The 26,263-nt window shown below is 44.8% G+C and overlaps 1 long non-coding RNA gene across 1 annotated transcript in view; it reads left to right on the top strand.

Moving 5' to 3' along the window:
• The first annotated feature begins 218 nt into the window (after window positions 1-218).
• Window positions 219-26,263, top strand: part of LOC140453721 (uncharacterized) — a 42,995-nt gene continuing 16,950 nt past the window's right edge. Inside the window, exons 1-2 of the long non-coding RNA XR_011952471.1 lie at window positions 219-337; window positions 18,946-19,080. This is a non-coding gene — a long non-coding RNA (uncharacterized lncRNA). The remainder of the gene's footprint in view (window positions 338-18,945; window positions 19,081-26,263) is intronic.

Raw genomic sequence — 26,263 nt, 5'->3', positions numbered from 1 at the left:
TGTGGGTCTAATTGATCCCTCTGTCAGCGTCTCTCACTCTTGCAGCTACTCCAGATCCTGAGCCAACAGAATTCTCCACTACAGAGAGTTGAGGCAGTACAGGCCAGGATTGGAGACTGGGATTTTCCAGATCTCTGTGGGCTCAGTGCCATTCTACATCTGTAATCCTCACAGCATCAGTCTAATTTCCCATTCTGCTTATTTTTGTGTCTTCTACAGGTATTTGGCGAGTTCCTGACTCAATAGACTTGCCAACTGCTGGTTGGGAAGATGATTGGTCATCCAGAGAGACAAAGGTCAGGGGGGATCGGGAGCCTTTAATAAATCCTGCCGCCAGGTAAGATCACTCACAGTGCACAGAGCAAAGAGCAATGAGAGGGCTCCAAACATCAGCTAACAAGACATGACATAGACATAGTGCTGGAGGGGGAGCACAGTACAGACACATCTCAGGGTCAATCACCACCTCTACTTTAAGTTTTTTTTGTACTGAGACAGCACCCGGAGTTCCCAGTTTTCAATCCAAACGTTTACTGTCTTGGTGAGCACCAGGATAACAGAGGGGAATGCAGGCCTGCAATGAGAGGGTGGTAATACTGCCTGGGATCTTTCTGTTCCCTATTCCCTCTCCAACACTGTATCTATGGCTCATCTTGTGGACCAGTGTCTTCAATCATTCTAACTCCCTTAACAGTTCCTATCTCTGTCATCCCCTCCCCTCTTACCAATTATTTGTCTGATTTGAAACCTCCAGTCCAGACGACTATCCATATCGATGTAACTTGCTTCAGTCTTTACAATATGTCTTGTCTCGATAGTCTGCTCCTCCAACAACTGGAGACATAGAGTCTGTTTCTGTGCTGCATGACTCTGTGTTTGCGGTTTCCTAAATGGAATGAGTTGCATTTGCCTGTGTTTGGCCCATATCCCTTCAAATCTTCTCCTCTCCATGTACCTGCCGGAGTGTCTTTTCCATGTTGTAATTGTACTTGTTTTTACCATTTCCTCTGGCAGTCCATTCCATCCATGCACCATCCTCTGTGGAAAATGTTGCCTCTCAGCTCCCTCTTTAAATCCTTGCTCTGTCACCGCACGTTTATGACTCTAGCTTTGGACTCACCTACCCTTGGCTATTCACCTTACTTTGGCCCTACATGGTTTCATAAACCTTTATAACGTCACCTCGTGGCCTCCTCTGCCTAGGAGAAATATTGACAACAATGTTACAAATATCTCCAACTTATGTACTCAATGCTCTGGCCACTGATGTCAAGTGTCCCAAATGCTGCTTTCCCCGCCCTGTCCCCCTGTGATGCCACTTCCAAGGAACAATGTAACTGCACTTCTTGGTCCCTGTCTGTTCGACAACACTGTGCAGGGCCCAACCATTAACTGTATTCGTCCTCCCTGGTTTGTCTGAACTAAATTCAACACCTGAATTAAACTCCATCTTTCATTCCTTGGCCCACTGGCCCAGTTGATTAACATCCCCTTCGATAACTATATTCTCTGCCCACTCTTCCACTAATCTTGGTATCCACAAACATACTAACACGGACTCCCAAATTTTCACTCAAATTGTTTGTGTAAATGATGCACAACAGTGGCCCCAGCACCAATCCTTACAGCACACTGCTGGTCAGAGGCCCCAGTCTGAACAACAACCCTCTACCACCACCCTCATCCCACTGTCATCCAGTTGTATCCAGTTGGCTAGCTCTCCCTGATCCCTTATGATCTACCCTTACTAACCAATGTATCATGCTACACCCTGACCAAGGGTTGCTGAAGACAGAAACAGCGTCTGTTGCTCTGCCTTCGTCTATCTTCTTGGTCACATCTTGAACAAACTCCAGTCAAGTTTGTGAGACATGTTTTCCCACGCACAAAGCCGTGCTGGCTGCTGTAATCAGTCCTTGTCTTTCCAAATGCATGTAAGTCCTACCTCTCAGAATGACCTCCAATAACTGACCCACCCTGATGTCTGGCTCATCAGTCTGTACTTCCCGAGGTTCCTCTTGCAGCCTTTCTTAATTAATGACACATCATTATAATCATAGTCAGAGAGTCATATTGCACTGCTTGGTTAACGCTAACCATACTCTAAAACTGATCTTGTCCCACCTGTCTGTTCCTTGATCATATCCCTTCAAACCTGTACTAATCCTAATGTCTTTTAAACATTGTAATTGTCCCCAAGTTCACCCCTTCCTTGGGAAGTTCATTCCACACACAACCCACTCTCTGTGTAACAATGTGCCCCTCATGTCTTTTTTTTAAATTGTCTCTCCTCTTACACTTAAAAATGTAGCTCCTAGTCTTGAAACTCCCCTGTCCACAGGAAAAGACAACTCCCATTAATTCTATCTATCCCCCTCGCTATTTTATAAACTTCTATGAGGTCATCTGTCAACATTCAGGTTTCAGTGAAAAAATACCAACCTATTCAGCCTTTCTTTATAACATAAAACTTCCATAACTAGCCACATCCCAGTAAATCTCATCTGAACCCTCTCCAACTTAATAATATCCTTCCTATAACTGGGCGGCCAGAACTGGACACAGTATTCCAGAAGAGGATTAACCAATGGCCTGTATAATCTCAATGCGACTTCCCAACTCCTATATCCAAAGGATTGAGCAATGTAAGCAAGTGAGGCAAGCACCTTTTTTAAACGATCCTATCTCTCCATGTTGCAAACTTGAAATAATTATGAGGGTCCCTCTGTTCTACAACACTACCGAAGGTCCTAGCATTAATTGTGTAAGCCCTGCCCATGTTTGTTGTACCAGATGCATTACCTCACATTTATTCAGATTAAACTCCATCTACAGTTTTTCAGCCGTTCACGCATTTCATCAGGATCCCTTTGTAATCTCAGAAAACCTTCTTCAATGTCCACAATGCTACCCTCCAGTCTAACAGACTATCACACATGGTCCAGATATCTCTGCTAGGGGCCCTACAATTTCGTCACCAGCTTCCCACAATGTTCTGAGATACATTTGATCAGGGCCTGGGGATTTATCTACCTTTGTGTTTTAAAACTTCCAGCATCTCCTCTTCGATAATGTGGACTCATTCCAAGACATTCAATCACACAGATGTATAGCACGGAAACAACTTTGGAACAACTCCTGCATGACGTATCTAGTCACTCTTGCCAGAGCTTTGCCAGTATCGCTCTAAACCCTTCCTGTTCATATACCCATCCACATGCCTTTTAAGTGTATTTCTATCATCCTCCACTATTTCCTCTTATTCCATCGACTCTGCCGGAACCAGTAGTCCTTTAGGTCCCTTTGAAAACTTTCCCTCCCACTTTAAAGCTATGCCCTGTCAGTTTGGAATCCCCCAGCCCTGTGGAAAAGACCTTGTCTATTGACCCTATCGATGACCATCATGATTTTAAACACCTTTATCAGGTAACTCCTCAGCCTCCCATGTTCAAATGAAAACGGCCCCAGCCTGCTTTTCCCTGAAGCACAAACCCTCCAACCCTGGCAGCATCCTTGTTCATTTCTTCTGAAACCTTTCATGTTCCACAACATCCTTCCGATGGCATTGAGACCCAGAATTGCACACAGTATTCCAACAGTGGTCAGACCAAACACTGTTTAGTTCCCTGAGCGCCCCAGTCTTTATCCAAAGTAAGTTCCAAAGTGAAATATTTGTTTCGGATCTTGTAGTTTCACACATCGTTGCCTTCATTGATCATTAAGGAGACCGGGTTTGTCCCGAGCTCTTCTTTTGCTCTTAATACACTTGTAGAGTCTCTTTGGATTCTCCTTACCTTTCTCTGCCAAAGCGATCTCGTGTCCCCTTTTTACATTCCTGATTTCCATCCTGAGTGTATTTCTACAGCCCCGATGCTCCTGAAGGAATTCCCTATGGTCAGCCAGTTATATCTGACATGTGACCCCTTTTTTCTTGACCACAGCCTCGAATCTCAGCCAGTGTTTCCTAATTCAGTCAGCATTGAGCTGCACACTAACAGGAACACGCTGGCGCTGAACGCTCCTTTTATCTTGGTTTTAAAATATTCCTACTTGCCAGACTTCCCTTTATCTGCAAATAGAATCCCCTGATCTACTTTTAAAATTCATGTCTAATACTATCTTGCTCAATTGAATAACTTTAACTTGTGGACCAGACCTGTCCTTTTCCATCGCTATTTTCAAACGAATACAATTGTGGTAACTTTCCAAAGTGCTCCCCCACTAACACCTCAGTCCCGTTCCCGACCTTGTTTCCCAAGCGGAGGTCAGGTTTAGCCCCATTCTCCAGTTGGGCCATTTACATAATGACTGGGTGTTTTCAGAACACACTTAACAAATTCCTTCCATCCAAATGCTTAACTTAGTAGCAATCCCAGTCCAGGTTTGGAATGGTTAAGATCCCCTATCATTACAACTCTATTATTCGAAGAGATATCTGAAATCTCCTGACATTTTTGCTCCTCCATCTCCCATTGCCTATCGCTGTAGTACGACCGTAGAAAACTAATGACCAATTTTTATTTCTCAGTTCCACTAATATCTGGGCGATCCTACATGAATACACCCTCTAGGTACTGCTGGGATGTTTCCCCCAATCAAACCCACCAGCTCTCCTCCTGTTTTGCCTCCTGTTCTATCCTTCCTGTAGTATCTGTCTCCAGAACATTGAGCTGCTGCTCCTGTTGCTCCCTCAGCTGTATTTCTGTAATATCTATGGGATCCCAATCCCATGTTCCCATCCATGCTCTGGGTTCATCTGCCTTATCTGTCTGGCCCTTTGCATTGAAATAACTGCAGTTTAATCCACCAGTTTTCCCTGATTGTCTGCTATGTTCTTGCCTGCCTTGTCTACTTATATTGCTCTCGTGAACATTTGTACCAGCCTCAACTTTCTTTCTGGCCTTACGATTCTTTGGGGTCACACAGCCCTGCCAGACGAGTTTAAATCCTCTCGAGCAGCTCCAGCAACGCTCCCCACCAGGATGTGGCTCCCCCTCCTGCTCCCAGTCCAGGTGTATTCCCCACCCTGTCTACCTGTGCTGACGCTTCAGAGATCTCAGGAGTTGCCCACCAAGATCCCTGTGTTCCTCAGTTCTCTAGGAGGACCTACCATTCATGATGTATACCATTCGTTTATTAGACTTCCCACAGTGCATTACCTAACAGTGATCAGAAGTAAACTTTGTCTGTGTTTACTCTGCTCAGTTTATCATCTGATCGATATCAGACTGCAACCTGAGTCCATCCCCCTCACTGTCGACAACGCCCTCACCTTTCATGTTATCTGCAAACCTACTAATGATTCCTTCTGTTTTGATATCCAAGTTATTAATGAACGTAACAGCCAGCAATGTTCCTGAACAGATCCCTGTGGTACACCCGCTGGGCAAAGGCTTTCAATCACAAAAACAACCCTCCACCAGTTGAGGACCCAATTCACCAACTTACCTTGGATCCCATGGGATCTCCCCTTTTGGACCAGCCTTCCATGTGGGACCTTGTCAAAGACCTTAATGAACTGCATATAAACCACAACATCTGCACTGCCCTCATCAATATCAGAGGACAGACGTCTGGCAAATCCATATAGACAATCCCTAATGAAATTGCGGTGGTATCCATTTTTGGCGAATACATTGTATAGGTGTTCTTCTTCCTCTTTTTGCAGTTCTGGTGTACTGCAGTGTGTTGTGGCTCTTTTGAACAGTGTCTTGGTGCAACTTCTTTTGTGTGTGTTGGGGTGGTTGCTTTCGTAGTTCAGGACTTGGTCTCTGTGTGTGTCTTTCCTGTATACCTTTGTGGTGAATTCTCTGTTCGGTTTTCTCTGTCCCGTCACGTCCAGGAATGGGAGTTGGTTGTCCTTTTCTTCCTCTCTAGTGAATCGGATTCCTGTGAGTGTGGCGTTGATGAGCCGGTGTTCGTTCTCTATTTCTGTGTTTTTAATGATTACAAAGGTGTCAACCACATATCTGACCCAGAGTTTGGGTTGAATTTGCGGTAAGACTGTTTGTTCTAATCTTTGCATTCCCGCTTTTGCTATGAGTCCAGAGATGGGTGAGCCCATGGGTGTTCCGTTGATTTGTTCATATATTTGGTTGTTGAATGTGAAGTGTGTTGTGAGGCACAGGTCCAGTAGTTTGAGTATGCCGTCTTTGTTGATAGGTTCAACGTCCTGTTGTCTGTTCTGTATGTTCAGCAGGTTGGCTATTGTTTCTCTGGCTAGGGTTTTGTCGATAGAGGTGAACAGATCTGTTACATCGAATGAGACCATAGTTTCTTCCTTGTCTGTGTGTATTTCTGATGATGTGCAAGAATTCCTGTGTCGATTGTATAGATTGTCTGGGTCCGCTGATCAGGTGTTTCAGTTTCTGCTGTAGTTCTTTAGCCAGTTTGTGTGATGGTGTCCCTGGTAGTGATACTATGGGTCTGAGTGGGATGGCTGGTTTGTGCACTTTGGTAGTCCATAGAATCTGGGGGTGTTGTTGCTTTCAGGTTTCATTCTTTGTAGGTCAGACCTGGTTATCTGTCCATTATTATTTTGTAGGTTTCTCAGTGTGATGTTTATCCTATTGGTGAGCTACAGGGTGGGGTCAAACTCCACGCAATTTCGTCCACAGATGCCTCAGGGAAAGACAACGGAATGAAGACATGTCACGACCCAAAGGACTAGCCACACTATCATACATCAAGAACATTTCGGAACTGACAGCCAGACTACTGCGACCACTAGGACTCATATCAGCACACAAACCAACAGCCCTCTCCAACAACAACTCACCAGAACGAAGGACCCGATACCCAACATGAGCAAAACCAATGTAGTGTACAAAATCCCATGCAAGGACGACACAAAATACTACATAGGACAAACAGGAAGACAGCTAATGATCCGCATCCATGAACACCAACTAGCCACGAAACGACACGACCAGCTATCCTTAGTAGCCACACACGCAGATGACAAGCAATGTGAGTTCGACTGGGACAACAGTACTATTATAGGACAAGCCAAACAGAGAACAGCCAGGGAATTCCTTGAGGCATGGCACTCATCCATAGATTCAATCAATAAGCACATCGACCTGCACCCAATAAACTGGCCACTGCAGCGCACAGCTGGAACTGACAACCGGAAGCGGCAGATACAAATCACTATAAGTGTCACAGGAAAGATCACAGAAGTGCTTCACAGGAGGCTCCCTGAGGAAGTCCCCTGGACAGGGGACGAAATGTCCCTCCCTCACTGTGTCTGTGTGAGCATGTCCCTCCCTCAGTGTGTGTGTGAGAGCATGTCCCTCCCTCACTGTGTGTGTGTGTGCATGTCCCTCCCTCACTGTGTGTGTGTGTTTGTGTGTGCATATGTCTGCGTGTCACCCTGCTTCACTTTGTGTGTGTCCCCTCTCGCTTTCTGAATACATGTCCCATCCTCGCTGTGTCTGTGTGTCCAAACCTTGCTGTGTGTCCGTGTCCGTGTGTTTCCCTCCCTCGCTGTGTGTGTGTGTGTGTGTGTGTGTGTGTGTGTGTGTGTGTGTGTGTGTGTGTGTGTGTATGTATGTTTATATCCGAGTCACACGGTCACGGTATGTGTTTGTGTGTCCACCCTTCACTGCGTGTCCCTCACTCGCTGTTTGTGTGTGTCACTCCATCGTGTTGTGTGTATGTGTCTGTCTCTTGCTGTGTGTGTGCATGTCTCTCCTTGCTCTGTGTGTGTGTGCATGTCCCTCCCTCGCTGTCTGTGTGTGTCCTTCCCTCGCTGTGTCTGTGTGTGTCCCTCCCTTGCTCTGTGTGTGTATGTCCCTTCCTGGCTCTGTGTATGTATGTGTCTCTTTTCCTCGCTGTGTGTGTGTGTGTGGTCCCACTCTCGCTGTCTTTGTGTGTGTCTCTCCCTCGCTGCGTGTGTGTGTGTGTGTGTGTGTGTGTCTGTGTGTGTGTGTGTGTGCGTGTCCCACGCTCTGTATGTGTCAGTTGCCCCCCGTATGTATGATTGTGTGTGTATGTGTGTGTCCCTCTTGCTGTGCGTGTGTTAATACATGTCCCCCCTTGCTGTGTGTGCTTGTCCCTCCCATGCTGTGTGTGCATGTCCTTCTCTCCCTTGCTCTGTGTGTGCATGCGTGTCCCTCTCTTGCTCTGAGTATGTTGCCCCGGAGGTCTGTTTTATATCTTTCCCCTCTCACCCTAAACCTACGCCCTCGAGTTCTGGACTCCCTGACCCCAGGGAAAAGACTTTGTCTATTTATCCTATCCTATCCATACCCCTCATAATTTTGTAAACCTCTGTAAGGTCACCCCTCAGCCTCCGAAGCTCCAGGGAAAACCGCCCCAGCCTGTTCAGCCTCTCCCTATAGCTCAAATCGTCCAATTCAAGCAACATCCTTGTAAATCTTTTCTGAACCCTTTCAAGTTTCACAACAGTTCTTCCGATAGGAAGGAGACAAGAATTGCACAAAATATTCCAACAGTGGCCAAACCAATGTCCTGTACAGCTGCAACATGACCTCCCATCTCCTGTACTGAATACTCTGACCAATAAAGGAAAGCATACCAAATGCCGCCTTCACTATCCTATCTACCTGTGACTGTACTTTCAAGTAGCTATGAACTTGCACGCCAAGGTCTCTTTGGTCAGCAACGCTCCCTAGGACCTTACCATTACGTGTATAAGTCCTGCTAAGATTTGCTTTCCCAAAATGCAGCACATCGCATTTATCTGAATTAAACTCCATCTGCCAGTGAGCCCATTGTCCCATCTGGTCTAGATCCTGTTGTAACCCTCTTCTCTGTCCACTACACCTCCAATTTTGGTGTCATCTGTAAACTTACTTATGTGCGAGATAAGTGGCTGTCCGGCCCTAGCTCCGGCACTTTTATTTCCCTTCCCTGGAACAAAGACACGGAGGAGTCTGTCCAAAACTTTTTCATTCAACTTTGCAAAGTCGGGTGTTGTTCCCAAAGGTACACACACAAGCATAGTAGTCTCCACGCAATATATACACGTATATGTGGGCTGGGACACCTACTGCTGTCTTGACCAATGAGTGCTAGGGTTCCCCACTGTTTTCCTTATTTGGGTTCGGGTGCCTGCGATTATTTTGTTATTCACTTGGCCAATCAGTGTTCGAGCTCCCCGTTCTTTCCTTATATGGATGATGTTGTACAACTGTGGTTATGGGCGGTCTCTCAACTATCGAGGAAAGCTGTTACAATTGTTTCATTCATATAAACATGGGGGAGGTCCGGAAACAGTTTCGAGTGTCTGCTTGTGTTTACTATAAGGTAGAAAAGACTAAAATGCAGCTAACCGTTTAAACATTACACTACCCCCGACACTTACTGTGCCTCTTATGCTCGCATCCAAATCATTTATGTAAATGACAAAAAGTAGAGGGCCCAGCACCGATCCTTGTGGCACTGCACTGGACTTGTACAATTAATATTCGGGCCCTGGGTACTATTGTCAATCAGTGATCCAGGGATGCAGGTACACAGTTTTTTGAAAGTAGCGTCACAGGTAGACAGGCTGGTGAAGCAGGCGTTTGAGATGGTTACCCTTCATTGGGAGGAGCATTGAGAGTAGGAGTTCGGATGTCATGGTGTATCTGTCCAGGGTATTAGTGAGGCCACCGTATAAGCATTGTTGATTATCTGATAAAAATCAACTTGTTCACGTATGTCCATGAGAGAGGGATATCTGGCATCTTACCTGGTCTGGCTCACATGTGACTCCAGTCCCACAGCAATATGGCTGACTCTGAGCTTCCTCTGGGCAATTAGCAGTAGGGTAATGTATGCTGGTCCATCCGGTGACATCCTCAGGCCATGAATGAATCAATGAAAATACAGATGTCCATCCCTACCACTGCAAACAGCTCTAGCTGCAGCAATTCGTACTGGCTTTGTAACATTGTGCAGGCCTTTGCCCCTCTCTGTAACACTCTCACCACCTCCAGCACGTTCAATTCTCCCTGTTCTGATCATCTGATTAAACGCTGACAACGTTTCCTCTTCCGACAGCACTCCTCCTGCTAGGAGACTCCCTAGCGATCTCTTTAACAAATGTGTCCACATTTCTAAATGTTGGCTTCTTCAGAATTGATAGGTTTTCTTTTCATCTCATAATAAAATCTGTTCAGTCCTGGACCAGGTTCGTCCAAAGTCGGGGAGGAACATTGGGAAGGTGTCGAGCACCTCGAGACTTTCTGTGGGGAAAATGGGAAACCAGGAGCAAACACCACAAGGAACACGCTGTCATATCAACGCCCCACCCACCCCCTTCCCATGGCCACCTTCTGCGCCAAGTTTAACAGAATCTGTGGAAGGCCACATCGGACTGTTAAGCCTACTCCAGACCTCCTCCCCTCTCCCCCTCCCCCCCGCCTCCACCCCACCCCGAGAGTGGGAGAGAGTCAGCCTCGTCTGTGACCCACCGCCAAAGAGATGATGAGATAGGAAGGTTGAATCCCTTCACAATTATCCCAGTGCCTTTGTTACAAATTCAAACAATTCCCTGTTAATACAGTGTCTAATACTGTGATATCACTCAGTATCTCTCCATGTGGTATCCCTCGCTGTGTCGGTCTATTTGCTGCCTCTGTCAGCATTTCTCCCTCTTACAGATGGTCTGAGATCCTGAGTCAACAGAATTGTCCACTCCAGAGAGACGCAGCAGCACAGACAAGGGATGGAGAATGGGATTTTTGAGATCTCTGCTGGACTCTGCATGTGTTATCCTCATTGCTTCAGTCTAATTTCCCATTCTGTCTATTTCTTTCTTATGCAAGTAATCAGCATGTTCCTAACTCCTGTCTCATCCATCACCTCATTGAAACTGGTTGGTCAGCCAGAGATCGATGGAAAGGGAAATCTGGAGCCTTCAGTAAATCCTGCAGCCGGTAAGATCACTCACAATTAGCAGCACAGGGTGGAGGAAGTCGACTTCTATATTCAGACCTGGAAGACCGGACATAGATACAGAGCTGGTCAAGGAACAGCAACATTCTAGGTTTCATTCGCACCATCTTCTGAGGGTCCTGCTTTCACCTTTGCTGTACTGCTCCTCGTTGCGACAGCACAGGGGATCGCAGGCATCAATCCTGACCCACACTGTATTCGTGATGTCTGTAATATCCTCCAGTCCCGATAATACTTCCTGTCTTTGGAATCTCCTCTCGTCCACACCACACCTCTGTCTTTATCTCTGTCAGGTTCTCCAATCCCAAAAACACTAATTCCTAACCTTCTCCAGTAGATACTAAATTCCTTCATCCCTGTAAACCCTGACAGTCCTGTCTATCCCTGTGAGCCCCTCCTACCAATAGCACCCTCCATGACAATGTATTTGTCTTTAACCTCTCCATCAGTCCCTACCTATGTAATCTTCTCCAGCTCCTACAACCCCTCCTTAGCTGTGAAAAATTGTAATCTCCTTATCCTTCTCCAATTCTTTGATCTTTACATTGTTAAATTTCATCTTCACTCCAGACACCATACCGCTCCCGACCACAGGAATCTCTTTCACTTTGTGCAACCCTCCCCATTTGTGTAACTGTCTCCATCCCAGTAACCTGGCATTCTCCATTGCCTTCCAATCACTGTCGCCTCCAGAGTCTAGAAGCTTTCTTATATCTGTAAACGTCTTCAGTCACAACAACGTTCCGTATCTCTGTTAGTATGCACAATACTCTCCTAGATGAAACAGCCCCCTGTCTGTGCCTCTCAGTCTGCCTACCTCTTCCTTTCTCCATTCCTATCCCTATCTCCAGAATCTAATCGAGCTCCCTCTATCTCTGAAAATTTCTCCAATCCCCAAACCCGTTTGTCCCACTGACATTCTTGAGCCCCTGTAAGCCCCTCTACCTCTGTAACCTCTACACATCTGTTCAACCTCCCACTACTGAGGAATGACTCCCTGTATTCGCCATGAGGCAGATGAAATGACAGTGAACAGATAGGATCGAACTGTCTTTCTAGAGATTTAGCTGCAGAATGACCATCGCTGGGAGGTGAACACTGAAGGGTTGTTGGGATAAGAGTCCTAGAGTCAGAAAGATGTACAGCATGGAAACCGACCCTTCGGTCCAACCCACCCATGCTGAGCAGATAGCCCTACCCAAACTAGTCCCAATAAGCAAACTAGGCAAAAAGCCAACAAGTTGTGAAGGAAGGATGAGGTTAATGCAGTCATGTGGATCTGAATATGAAAAGTGGAGCTGAGAATAAACAAGCAGCAGCAACCGTTAGCAGGAATTCTTTTGTAGGCACCAAACAGTGATGGGAATGTCAATATGGTTACAGTCGGGACACTGAATGTACTTATGGCAAGGGCAGTACAGTAACTGTGTGTGGCAGTGGTCTCCATGCCGACTGATACAGCAATGAGTATCAGGAATCCTGGATTGGATGTGAGATGGTTTTCTATGACATATCATATTTGTAGATCAAATGCTGTGTACTAATAAATATCCAATAATCTCATTTTAAAGGGGTTCTGTGAGCAGAGACCCATTATATTATGCAGGATATATTGAGTTTGTGCTCAGACCACGAGATGTAGGAGGGGAATGAGACCATTTGGCCCATTGAGTATGCTCTGTCCTTCAATCAGATCATGGCTGATCTGATACTGTTCAACTCTACTTTCCTGCCTTTTCCACAAAACCCTTGTTTCCCTGATTCATTGACATCTGCAGGAGGTTACAGAACAGTTGGAGAGATAGACAGAAATGGCAAATTGAGTTTAGTCTGGACAAGTGTGAGATGATGTCCAATTCAGGAAGAACGTTAGCATACTGAGGGATATTGGTATACAGAAGGATCTTGGTGCAAGTCAGTAACTCCCAGAAAATGGCAACTACAGTGTTTCAGAATGGAAAGACAGCAAATGGAGTACTAGCCTTCATCAGTCACAATGTTGAGTATAGTTTCTTGCATCTGTTTTGTAATTGTATAAACTGTTTGTTTGGCAACACTTGGAGTACTGTGTGCAGTTCTCACCTCCACACAATAGAAAGGATGGGGAGGCTTTGGAGAGGGTGCAAAAGGGGTTTATCAGCACGTTGCCTGTGTTAGGGTTTTTAAGGGTGTGTTAGGTGTAAGAGGAAATTAAACAAAGTTGGATTGTTTAGTGAGAGTATCAGAGGCTGACAGGTGACCAGATACAGGAATATAACATTTGGAACAGGGATAGATAATGTAGATAGTCAGAATCTCTTTTCCAATGTGTAAATTTCAAATACGAGAGTGCATAGGTTTAAGGTGAGACAGAGGAAGTTTAAACGAGATGTATGAGGCAAGTGTTTTTTTTCACATAGAGAGTCGATGTTACCGAGGGAGGTCGTAGAAGCAGAAATGAGTTAAGTTTTGAAGTGGGATTCAAACAGAAACATGAACAGGCAGAGAATAGACTGATATGGACCATGTGCAGGCAGATGGTATGAGTTAGAATAGTATCTTGGACAGCATAGACGTGGTGGGCCGAAGGGCCTGTTGCTGTGCTTTACTGTTCTATTTTCTAACTTCCCAGCATCTGCCCGATCAGAACCCCTCAGAATCTTGGATGTTTCATTCCATTCCTCTCTCATTATCTAAACTTCAATGGATTCAACCTCCACGTCCTCCACCTCTTCTCTTTAGAAAATCCCTGCATTCCAAGGATTAGCCGAGTGAACCTTCTCTGACCTGCCTCCAATGCCTTTCCTTCAGGCACTCACACTGTTCACCATATTCGAGGTGTGGTCTGAATTGTACCTTGCATAGTTTTAGCTAGACCTGCCCATTTTTTAGACTCCATTCCCTCTGTAATAAATGGCAGCGTTTGATTTGCCTTCTCTATTACCTGCTGACCCTGTAAGCTACCTTTTTCAGATTGATAAACAAGAACTCACTCAACCCTTTCTGCTGTTATTCTGAAACCAAATAGTGTTAGCCTGACAGTAAGTCGGGAGCATACGGAAATTGTTAGAAAGGATATATCAATATACAATAACTGGCCACTTAGAAAGCCAATTGATTGAAAGAGAATTTGTTTTTGAGCCTGTTGAATTTAATTTGTTGGTGTGAATATAAGTGGCAGAATTGTAAGGGTGTAGGAGGGTGTGGTTGTACGGGGGATATGGTGTATTTCATTTATCAGAAGCCTTAACGCAAGTTTCAATAAGGGCTAAAGAGTAACTTGGTAGAGAATAGGGCCCCTTAAAGATCAATAAGGTCACCCATGTGTGGAACCAGTGGAGATGGGTGAGATATTAGACAAAATAATCTTGTCAGTATTTACTGTGGCGAAAGACATGGAAGCTCGGGAACTTGGGGAAATAAACAGTGGTGTCTTGGAAAGAATCCCCACAAGAGAAGAGAAATTGCTGAAATCTTATAACAAATAAAGGTAGATCAATCCTCAGCAGCTCATTAGGTCGATCCTAGAATATTAATGGAAGCTAGGGAAGAGATTGCAGTTTCTCTAACAGATATATTTATATTATCATCAGACACAGTGAGGTGTTGGAAGACTGGAGGGCGGCTAATGCTGTTCTATCACATAAGGGCTGCAGGGAAAAGCCAGGAAATTACATGGGGAATTTTTTTTTAGATTAGATTAGATTAGATTACTTACAGTGTGGAAACAGGCCCTTCGGCCCAACAAGTCCACACCGCCCCGCCGAAGCGCAACCCACCCATACCCCTACATCTACCCCTACCCAACACTACGGGTAATTTAGCATGGCCAATTCAACTGACCTGCACATCTTTGGACTGTGGGAGGAAACCGAAGCACCCGGAGGAAACCCACGCAGACACGGGGAGACAGGTGAGACAGAGGAGCTAAGCTATTCTCATTGGAGTGAAGAAGGATGAGGGGTGACATGGCAGAGGTGAACAAGGTGATGAGAGTCATAGATAGAGTGAATAGAGAGAGATCCTTTTACCCTGGCATAAATAGCTATTACAAGGGGTTATAATTTTCCGGTGATTAGCAGATGGTTAAGGGGAGATCTCAGAGGCAGGTTCGTTACATATAGAGTGGGGTATGTGGAATGCACTGCCAGCGGTGGCGGTAAAATTCGATGCATTAGGGACATTTAATATTCTTCTGGATAGACACATGGATGATAATAAAATGAAGGGAATGGAAGTTAGAGTAATAGAGATGTACAACATGGAAACAGACACTCCCGTTCAATCCGTCCATGCCGACCAGATATCCCAACCCAATCGAGTTCCACCTGCCAGCACCTGGTCCATATCCCTCCAAACCCTTCATATTCATATACCCATCCAAATACCTCTTAAATGTTGCAATTGTACCAGCCTCCACCACTTCTTGTGGCAGCTCATTCCATACACGTACCACCCTCTGTGTGAAAAAGTTGCCCCTTAGGTCTCTTTTATATCTTTCCCCTCTTATCCTAAACCTATGGACTTCCCAACCACAGGGAAACTACTTTGTCTATTTACCCTATCCATGCCCTTCATAATTTTGTAAACCTCCATAAGGTCACCCCTCAGACTCCGACACTCCAATGAAAAAAGCCCCAGCCGGTTCAGCCTTTCCCTGTAGCTCAAATCCTCCAACCCTGGCAACATACTTGTAAATCTTATCTGAACGCTTTCAAGTTTCCCAACATCTTTCCAATAGTAAGGAGACCATAATTACAACAATGGCCTAACCAATATGCTGTACAGTCGCAACACGACCTCCTAATTCCTGTACTCAATACTCAGACCAATAAAGGAAAGCATACCAAACGCCTTCTTCATTATCCTATCTACTTGCGACTCCACTTTCAAGGTGCTATGAACCTGAACCCCATGGTCTCTTGGTTCAGCAACACTCCCTAGGACCTTACCATTAAGTGTTTAAGTCCTGCTAAGATTTGCTTTCCCAAAATGCGGCACCTCGCATTTATCTGAATTAAACTCTCTCTGCCACTTTTTTAAAATCTTACGGTCGGATAAAAGATTGACGTATCATCATGACTGAAGGGTCTTGTTCCATACTGTTCTGTATTCTACATGTCGTATGGAAAGCTGGGTAATAAGCTCAGATCAGTGTAAAAGGATATGGCATTCAGGAGGAGCTAGTCAACTGGACAGAAAATTGGGTTTGATGGTAGGAGACTGAGGGTGATGGGAGACATATTGTTATGCTGACTGCAGGCATGTGACCAGCGGTGGAGTGGGTCCCCTGTTGTTTGTCATATGGATAAATGGTTTGGATGGGAATATTGTTAAGTAAGTTAAGTAAGTTTTTTGGTGAAATGGTGGTAAACTGGTCAGTGATGAATGTTTTCTGTGATACAACAGGATGAAGTGTACTGCTGGGATAGTGGGCTGAAGAACAACAGGTGGAGTTTAATTAGATAAATGTGAAGTGTGTCATTTTGGTGAAACAAACCTGGGTGTTACTTGTACAGTTAATGTTAGAGCCCTGGGTCATGTTGTCAATCAGTGACCCAGGTACACAGTTCTTTCAAAGTGGTGTCACAGATAGACAGGCAGGTGAAGAAGGCATTTTTGATGATTTCTTTCACTGGGCAGAGCATTAAGAGTAGGAGTTGAGACGTCATGTTGTATCTGTACAAGACATTGGTCAGGCCACCATAAAAGCATTGTTGATCAGTGGGAAGAACTCATCTGGTTCACTGACCTCCTTTTTGTGTAGAACATCTGACATTCTAACTTGGCCTGGCTAACATGTGACTCCAGACCCACTGCAACATGGCTGACTCTGAGCTGTCCCCTGTTTAATTAGCAGTGACACCCACATCGCATGAATGAATAAATAAAAATACATATGTCCCTCCCTACCTCTGCAAACCCCTCCAGCTGCAGCAATCCGTACTGGTTTTGTTACACCGTTCAGGTCGTGACCACTCTCTGTAACACTCTCACCCCCTCCAGCACATTCACCTCTCCCTTTTCCTTTTGTGACATTAAATCCGTACAATGATTCCTATTCCCACTGCCAAACTCCTGCTAGCAGACCCTTTGCAATCCCTTTAACACTTACCCATAAAACATTCTCTCACTTCAGGAATTTAAATACTTTTTGGTGATCTTCGAAGTCTCATAATCTAATTATCAATTTTGTCCTGAATGAGGGGCTGTTGGGAATTTCTTGCTGAGATTTTGTCTGTTTCAGTGAAATGTTCTTTTGTTGAGTGATTTACACTGTTCCTTCAAACTGTTCATTTACAGGCACATATTTCAGTCTCTTTCGCCTCATTGCCATGGGCAGTTCTCATCGCAAACCCATGTAATTGGCTGTTTTTGTTTCTATTTGTAGTGTATCATTTCTGTGATTCACTTTAAAACTGTATATTTCTTTAAAATGCACTTTATCACAACCTCCCAGAGGACCTCTCCAGGTGACATTGCTCATTCACTAAGTTTCATCACACAACGGTCGCTCTGAGATAGTTATGTCCCTAGCCAATTGCACAATTTGTTAGTGAAAATAACACCGAAAAAATAATTTTCTGAACTCCTCTTCCAATATCACTGTTGTCAGTATGACTGTCCAGATTATGTGAATATTGAAGTTTCCCAAAATTATCACAATGCCTTTGTTAAAAAATTCCAATGAGTTCCTGTTTAATGCAGTGATGAGCAATGGAATGCAGTTCGGTGGCTAAACCTGTTCTGCTGCTTGTGTCTTTGGCAAGTAGTAGCCAGAATTTACATTCAGACTGACTCTACTTGATGATCTGAGGTCAAATGATTTCTCTGTAATGCTTTTGTTATACATTATTGTTAGCGTTGCCCATTTTGCCTGAGTTTGCACAAGGTGGTGATCCATTGAATATTTATGCCCACCTTTTGTTCGCCCTGTATGCATGTCTCTCTGGTGTCTAAATCTCTTTTATCTCTGTGTCACAAATCAATCTACCTTATTGAAGCGACTTTATCCATTCCAAAAAAAAACATAATTTACTCTTTCCAACAATTTCCCGTCACAGACCGATTCCCTGATGTACATTCCCTGATGTAATTAAACTCTGTCCCATCCTGTTCATTTCTGCTTGTCTTCAGTCACATTCCCATGCTGCTCCCATACTCCACCTTTTCTCTTTGCATTTGGAAAGCTCCTTTCACCTGAACCCTTCCCCTGCATCCTCTCTGTCAGTTTAAAGCACTGTCCATAAACCTACCGACATGATTGGCCAGGACACTGGTTCCAGCACAGTTCCAGTGGGACCATCCTAATGCACTATTTATTAAATCAGGTATGGGATGTGGGTGCCCCTGGCTGACCAGCCTTTCTTGCCCAGCCCTAGCTGCCTTCGAGCTAACTAACTTGCTCAGCAATTTCAGAGGGTAATTGAGAGGCAAACACTTTGCTGTGGGCATGTCGTGTAGACCACGTGATGATGAGCAGATCTCCTTATCTAAAGGACAAGTATTTGGTTTTTTTTTGTACATCAACAATGGTTTCATATTTATTTATAGATTGTGAATTACTATTTTTGAAATTATTAATTTTAAACTCCACCATTTCTGATGGTGCGATTTAAACCATCTTCCCCCTGAACATTAGCTGAGATTTTGGACACATACTCTAGCAATAATACCACTCGGCCATCACTTCGCCTGCTCACTGGTTGATCATCCCTGAACACTGATACCAGAGCATCATGAAGCTAAACCCATTCTTCCACCATGACTGTGTGATCCTGAAGTCTTGCAGCACTCTGGTGATATCACTCAGTCTCTCTCCATGTGATATCCCTCACTGTGTGGGTCTAATTGCTGCCTCTGTCAGCGCCTCCCGCTCTTCCAGTTACTCCAGATCCTGAGCCAACAGAATTCTCCACTCCAGAGAAATGCAACAGCACAACTCAGGGATGGAGTGGAATTTTCCAGATATCTATGGGGCTCATTTCCATTCTTCAAGTGTCACCCTCACCGCATCAGTCTAATTTTCTATTCTGTTTATTTCTTTGTCTCCTGTAGGTATTTAGGAAGTTCCTGACTCAATAGACATCCCAATTGCTGGGGGTCTCGTCCAACACCTCAATGAAGATGGTTGGTCAGCCAGAGAGACAAAGGGAAGGGAGATGTGGAGGCTTCAATAAATCCTGCAGTGAGGTAAGATCACTCAGAGTGCACAGAGCAGGGAGCGATGATAGAGATCCAAACATCGCGAACAGGACATGACATAGATACAGTGCTGGATGGGGAGCACAGTACAGTACAGACACACCCCAGACTCAATCACCACCTCTACTTTAATTTACGTTGCACTGAGACAGCATGGGGAGTTCATAGTTATCAATCCAGACCTGTGCTGTCTCAGTGAGCATCAGGACAGCAGAGGGGAGAGTAGGGCTCCGACGAGAGGTTGGCAATGCTGCCTGGGATCTTTCTGTTCTGTGTTCTCCCTCCATCAGTGTGCTAAGACTCACTACTCTGCTACTCTGTGCCTATGGCATGGCTTCTGCACCAGTGTCTTCAGTAATTTTTAACTCCGATAATCGTTCTTGTCGCTGTAACTACCTACCTTCCCGATAGTCCTCTACATATTTTAAATGTACTGCATTCGAGACTACCATTTTTATCGCCATAAATAGCTTCAGTGTCTACAACATGCTTTATTTCTGTACTGTAATCCTCTTTAACTGGATTCAGAGTGATACAGCACGGAAACAGAACCTGTGGTACAACTCATCAATGCTCTCCAAGTTTGCTATAATGAATGAGTCTCATTTGCCTGCGTTCGGCCCTTAGCTCTTCAAACCTTCTCCCCTCCATGTACCTGCCCAAATGTCTTTTCCATGTTGTCATTGTTCTTGTTTCGCCCATGTTCCCCTGGCAGTCTGTGTACCATCCTCTGTGGATAATGTTGCCCTTTAGCTCCCTCTTTAAATCTTTGCTCTCTCACGTCCCGTTTGTACTCTCGAGTTTTGGACTCCCTCACCTTTGGCCATTCACTAGTCTTAGGCCCAATCCTTGTAGCACTCCACTGGTCATAGACCTCCAGTCTGATAAGCAAACCGCCACTACCACCTTCTGTCTTCTACCTTTGAGCCAGTTCTGTATCCAAATGGCTAGTTCTCCCTGAATTCCATGAGATCCAATCTTGCTAATCAGTCTCCCATTGAGAACCTTGTCGAACGCCTTACTGAAGTCCATATAGATCACATCTACCGCTCAGCCCTCTTCAATCCTCTTTGATACTTCTTCAAATAACTCAATCAAGTTTCTGAGACATGATCTCCCACGCACAAATCTCTATCTCTAATCAGTCCTTGCTTTTCCAAATACATGTCCATCCTGTCCCTCAGGATTCCCTCCAACAACTTGCCCACCACCGACGTCAGGCTCACTGCTCTATAATTCCCTGGCTTCTCCATACCACTCTTCTTAAACAGTGGCACCACGTCAGCCGACCTCCAGTCTTCCGGCACCTCACCTGTCAGTATTGATGATACAAATAATCAACAAAAGGCCCAGTAATCACTTCTCCAGCTTCCCACAGAGGTCGAGGGTACACCCAATTAGGTCCTGGGAATTTATCCACCTTTATGCATTTCAAGACGTCCAGCACTTGCTCCTCTGTAATATGGACATTTTGGAAGGTGTCACCATCTATTTCCCTACATTCTATATCTTCCGTATCCTTTTCCCCTGTAAAGATTGATGCAAAGTATTCGATTAGTATCTCTGTCTTTTAAACGTTGTAATTGTAACCACATCCACCCTTCCTCAGGAAGTTCATTCCACAATCAAAACATCCTCTGTGTAACAATTTGCCGCCATGTCTTTTTTCTGAACATCTCTCTCTTCTACCCTGAAAAATGTGGTCCCTCCTCTTGAGACTCCGCCATCCTACGGAAAAGGCAACTACCATTAAATCGATCTATAGCTCATTTTTAAAAATAAACTTTTATAACATCACATCCCAAACTCCAGGCTCCAGTGAAAAAAAGACTCAGCCTGTCCAGCCATTTTTCAGAACTCAAGCTTTCCATATCCAACAATGTCCTGGTAAATCTCTGCTGAACACCCTGCAGCTTAATAATATCCTCCTTATAACTGGGCGACCAGAAATGGACAGAGTATTGCAGAAGAGGCCTCATAAATGCCTGCACAATCTCAACATGACGTCCCAAATCCTCCACTCAATGGACTGAGCAATAGTCAGGCATGCCAAGCACTGTCTTTTCCATCCTGTGATGCAAACTTCAAGATTTCTGTACCTGAACCCGGAGGTCCCTCTGCTCCAAAACACTAACCGAGACCCGAACATTAATTGTATAAGCTCTACCCTTGTTTATTTTACCAAGTGCATTACCTCGCATTTATTCTGATTGAATATCATCTACAGTTTTTCAGCCCATTGACCCATTTCATCAAGATCCCTTTGTAATCTCAAAAATACCTCCTTCACTGCCCACTATGCCAGTCTCCAGCCTTTCCAGCACATCACACATGGCTGTCAATGGTACAAATATCTTTGCTCGCGGCTCCACAATTTCTTCCCTAGCATCGCACAATGTCCTATGATACACTTAATCAGGTCCTTGGTCTTTCCATTCATTTGTGTTGTAAAATCTCCAGCACCACCTCTCCTATAACATGCACTCTTTTTAAGTCATAGAGATGGGTAGCATGGAAACAGACCCTTTGGTCCAACTCATCTATGCTGACCAGAAGATCTAAATACATCCATCCCATTTACCAGCATTAGGCCCATGTACCTCTAAACCCTTATTATTCATATCCCCATCCAGATACCTTTTAAATGTTGTCATAGTATCAGTATCTGCTACTTTCTCTCTCAGCTCATTCTATACATACATCACCGTGTGCATAAAAAGAGCTGTCCCTTCAGTGCCGTTTAAACCTTTCCCCTTCAACCTTAAACCTATGCTCTCTAGATTTGGACTCTCGAACCCGTGGGAAAAGACCTTGACTGTTTACCTAATCCATACCCCTCATGTTTATACAAACCTCTGTCAGGTCACCCCTCAGTCTCCGATGCTCCAGGGAAAATAACCCCAACTTATTCAGCAACAACCCTGGCAACATTTTGTTAATCTTTTCGGAACACTTTTAACTTTCACAACCTCCTTCCTATAGCGGGGATGCTGGAATTGCAGAGAACTCCAAATGTTTTCTAACGTATTACTCTTGTTCCCTGAGTTCCCCAGTCTTTGTCCACAATAAGTTCTGGAGTAAAAAAAAATGTGTTTAAGGTCTTTGCCATATCCTGCGGTTCCACACATCAATGGTCTCATTGATCTTTAAGGGACACGATTCTGTCTCAAGTTACTCTTTTACTTAATATATTTATACAATCACTTTTGGATTCTCCTTATCATTCTCTGCTGAGGCTATTTCATGAACCCTTTCTGCATTCCTGATTTCTACCCAAAGTGTATTGCTAAAGACCCTGTGATCCTCAGGGATTCCCTTGATCCAGCTGACTATACCTGACATGTTCCCTCTTTTCCTTGACCAGACCCTCAGTAGACAGCCAGTGTTACCGAATGCTGTCAGCATTGTCCTGCACACAAACAGGAACATTCTGGTGCTGATCGATCAGTTTATCTCACTTTTAAAATATTCTCACTTGCCAGACTTCCCTTTCCCTGTAAACAGACCAGCCAATCACCTTTTGAAAGTTCCTGGCTAATATTATCAAGATTAGTCTGGCCCCATTTTATAACTTGAACCTGTGGACCAGCCCTGTCCTTTTCCATCGCTATTTTCAAATTAATAGACTTGAGTCACTTTGGCAAAATGCTTTCCCACTCACACCTCAGTCCCTTTCCCGATCTTGTTTCCCCAAGGGGAGGTCAGGTTTTGCTCCTTTCTCTTTTCAGGCCATTTACATATTGATTGGGAGTTTTCTGGAACACAATTACCAAATTCCTCCCTTACAAACACTGAACACTGGCAGTCCCAGTCTAGGTTTGGAAAGTTTAAAAACCCCAACCATAACAGCCCTATTATTATGATTGATATTTGAGATCTCCTGATATGTTTGTTCCTCAGTCTGCCACTGATTATTCGGGGTCAGTAGGACAATTGTGTCAGAGTGATGACCCATTCTTATTTCTCAGTTCCACTAACATAGCTTCACTGGGTGATCCCACAGGAATATCCTCTCTAAGTACTGCTGTAATGATTCATGCAATGAAAACCCACCACCACACGTCCTCTCTAGCCTCCCCTTCGATGCGTCCTGTAGCATCTCCACCTTGAAACAATGAACTGACAGTCCTGTCCCTCCATCAGCTGTGTTTCTGTAATAACTATAATCTCCCAGTCCCATGTTCCAATCCATGCCCTGAGTTCATCTTCCTTAGCTGTCAGGCCCCTTGCATTGAAATAAATGCAGTTTACTCATCAGTTCACCCTCCCCCATTTCCTACTATGTTCTTGCTTGCCTTGTCTGCTGAAATTGCTGTCTTTAACTTCACCAACCTCAATCTTCTTTCTGGCCTTATGAATGTTTAAGGTGCAACACCCTGCCAGATTAGATGATATCCTCTCAAGCATCTGTAACAATTCGCCCCATCAGGATATGGGTCCCCCTCCTGCTCCCAGTTCAGGTGTCTTCCCACCCTGTCAACCTGTGCTGACACCTTCAGACATCCAGGGACTTGCCTACTAAGGTCCCGGTGTTACTCAGTTCGCCAGGAGGACCTACCCTTCATGATGTATATCGTTCGCTTATGAGACTTCCCACAGTGCATTACCTCACAGTGATCAGAAGTAAACTCCATCTGCCATTACTCAGAGTGTAAAACTCTGAGTATGACTAACTTCATCCAGTCTCCCCAACCGTCCCTACCTATAATTGTCGAGAGAATGCACAACCATCCCTATTGCGTTAACCTCCTCCAGGCCCGCTCATGGACACCATCTATGTAAGCTTCTCCTGTTCCTGACTATATTTTCCTTCTGTTCCAATAAACCCTTGTGAACTTTGTGACCTAGTCCAATCTCTGCAGTGCTCTATATAATCAGCCTCACTGTGCCTGGAACCTGGCTTCAATTCCAGCCTTGGCCGACTGTCTGTGTGGACTTTGCATGTTCTCCCCACGACTGTGTGGGTTTCTTCCGGGTACTCTGGTTTCCTGCCATATCCAAGATTTGCACGATACGTCATTGGCCATCATAAATTGACTGTAGTATTCAGGCAAGTGTGGTTTAGGAGAGTTCACCATGAGGAATGCAGGGTTTATTGTACCGGGAGAGGAATGGGTCTGGTTAGGATGCTCTTTAGAGGGGTTGGTGTGGACTTGATGGGCCTAATGGCCTTTTTCCACACTGTGGAGATTCTATCCAGGCTATTGTCTAGTCCTGTCAACCATCTCTGTCTCTTGGACCTTGCCTCATCCCCAATACTCTCCTTATATGTGTAATCTCCAACAGATTCTAAAACACTCCTTGGCGATGTAAGCTTCTCCAGTCCTTACCACGATAGATATGACTGTCACCTCTTCCTGCTTTTAGAACCCTCTCTATAAATATTGCCATTCGTGACAGCACTCCTAATCACTGTTCCATCCTGAAAGCCCCCAAAACATTTCTATCTCTGTAAACTCATCTGGACTGTCTATACTTCCTTTTGACAATCCCGTTCTAACACTTTCTCGATATCAAAAAAGTAATTTAGTGTAGGTAACCCTTATTATTGTAACTTCCATTCAGCCATACAGCACCGAGGATCTGTAGACAATCTTTTCAACTCGACAGCCATCTCTGTGTCTGTAATCTCCTCCACTCCCCATAATACATTCTCTCTGAGCTCCTCTGTAGTCCATTAAACACTCCCTAACACTGTCTGTATCATTGTAACCTTCTCCAAAGACACAATCTTCTCTATCCGTGTAAATCCCTACACCAGTCCTACCCTTCTAAGCTCCATCTAAAAATACAACCCTCCATGTTTGTGTATTCATCTTCAGTCCCTACTCACCTCCCTATCTGTCTAACCTTCTCCATGCATTTTTGCTACAGTCTCTTCAACTGTCCCTGTCAGTGTGATATCTTCCAGTCCCGAAAAATACCCTCTCTTTAACTTTCTCAGGCCACATAAATCTCACTATCTGTGACCTACTCCTGTCGGAGAACCCTCCCTCTGTAAACTGCTCAAACTCTTCAACTCTCCATAAGTTCTTGCAGCTCTTCCAGGCCTCCCTATCTACCAAACCTCTTCCAGTCCCTAAAACGCCATCAGTCTGTGGAAACCTTACCACCATCCCTATCTGTGTTATCCTCTCAGGTCCCTGCAACACTCCCGATCTGTAGATCCCACTCCAATGCCTGTGCGTCTCCCGATCCTGTTCCGACAAGACTCATTAACAGTGTAACATCCTCCCGTCACTATCACCCACACTGTCAATGTAAGCTCCTCTTGTATCTCCAAACATTTACTCATCTCCATAACCTTCTCCAGCTCTTACCCCCATCTGTGTAAACATCACTCTCCACTCGAACCCTCCCTTCCGCAGGAACATCCTCCTGTTTCTGCTATGCTCCATTTTCTGTGAAACTGTCTCCAACCAAACTTGCTACCCAATCTCTCAAAAAAGAATCCAGATTCCACATCCTCCATGTCTAAATAACCCCCAGAACCATGGCCTTCCTATATCTATAAACATGTTCAGTCACGATGACCCTCCATATCTCTGTTTGTTCCGCCAGATGATACAAACATCTTTATCTCTGTAATCTGCTCAGCTCCCTAAAACAGTCCGTCTGTGTAATCCTGCCCTGTCCTACAAACATCCTTATCCCTGTAAACTTCTCTATCTTTCCCAGCATTCCCAACTCCATGAACCCGTCAGCCCTACAGCTCTCCACATTTCTATAACCTCCTGTGGCTCTATGGTCCTCCCACCCTGTGAAACCACCTCCAGTCCCCATGTCCCTCCCAATCTGGGTCCTCTGCTCCAGATCAGACCATTGCTGTCTCTGTACACACCTCTACTTCTGACAATTCTTCCCTTTTGTGTAACCTCGTTCAGACCCCATACTCTCCAGTTTCCTAAATCCTCTTCCTGCCATTGCAACCAAAACCATGTTTATGTGACATCTACCAGTACTTAAACCTCCCCGACTCAGTAACGTCTTGAAGTCTTAACGAAACATCTAAACTGTGAAACCTCTCATTTCCCTACAATCCTCCCTCCCTCCCTCCCTCAAATGCCTTCATCTCCATGAAATCTCACAGTTACTGAAGCCTCCTTTTGGCACTGCAAACCTCCTAATGTCTGCAAAATCCTCCTGTCCTGATATTCCTCTCTATTTCTGT

The sequence above is a fragment of the Chiloscyllium punctatum genome, chromosome 27, assembly GCF_047496795.1.
Source record: "Chiloscyllium punctatum isolate Juve2018m chromosome 27, sChiPun1.3, whole genome shotgun sequence".
Taxonomy (NCBI): domain Eukaryota; kingdom Metazoa; phylum Chordata; class Chondrichthyes; order Orectolobiformes; family Hemiscylliidae; genus Chiloscyllium; species Chiloscyllium punctatum.
Note: the sequence above shows the minus strand (reverse complement) of the source record. Positions and strands in the feature narration are given on the sequence as shown.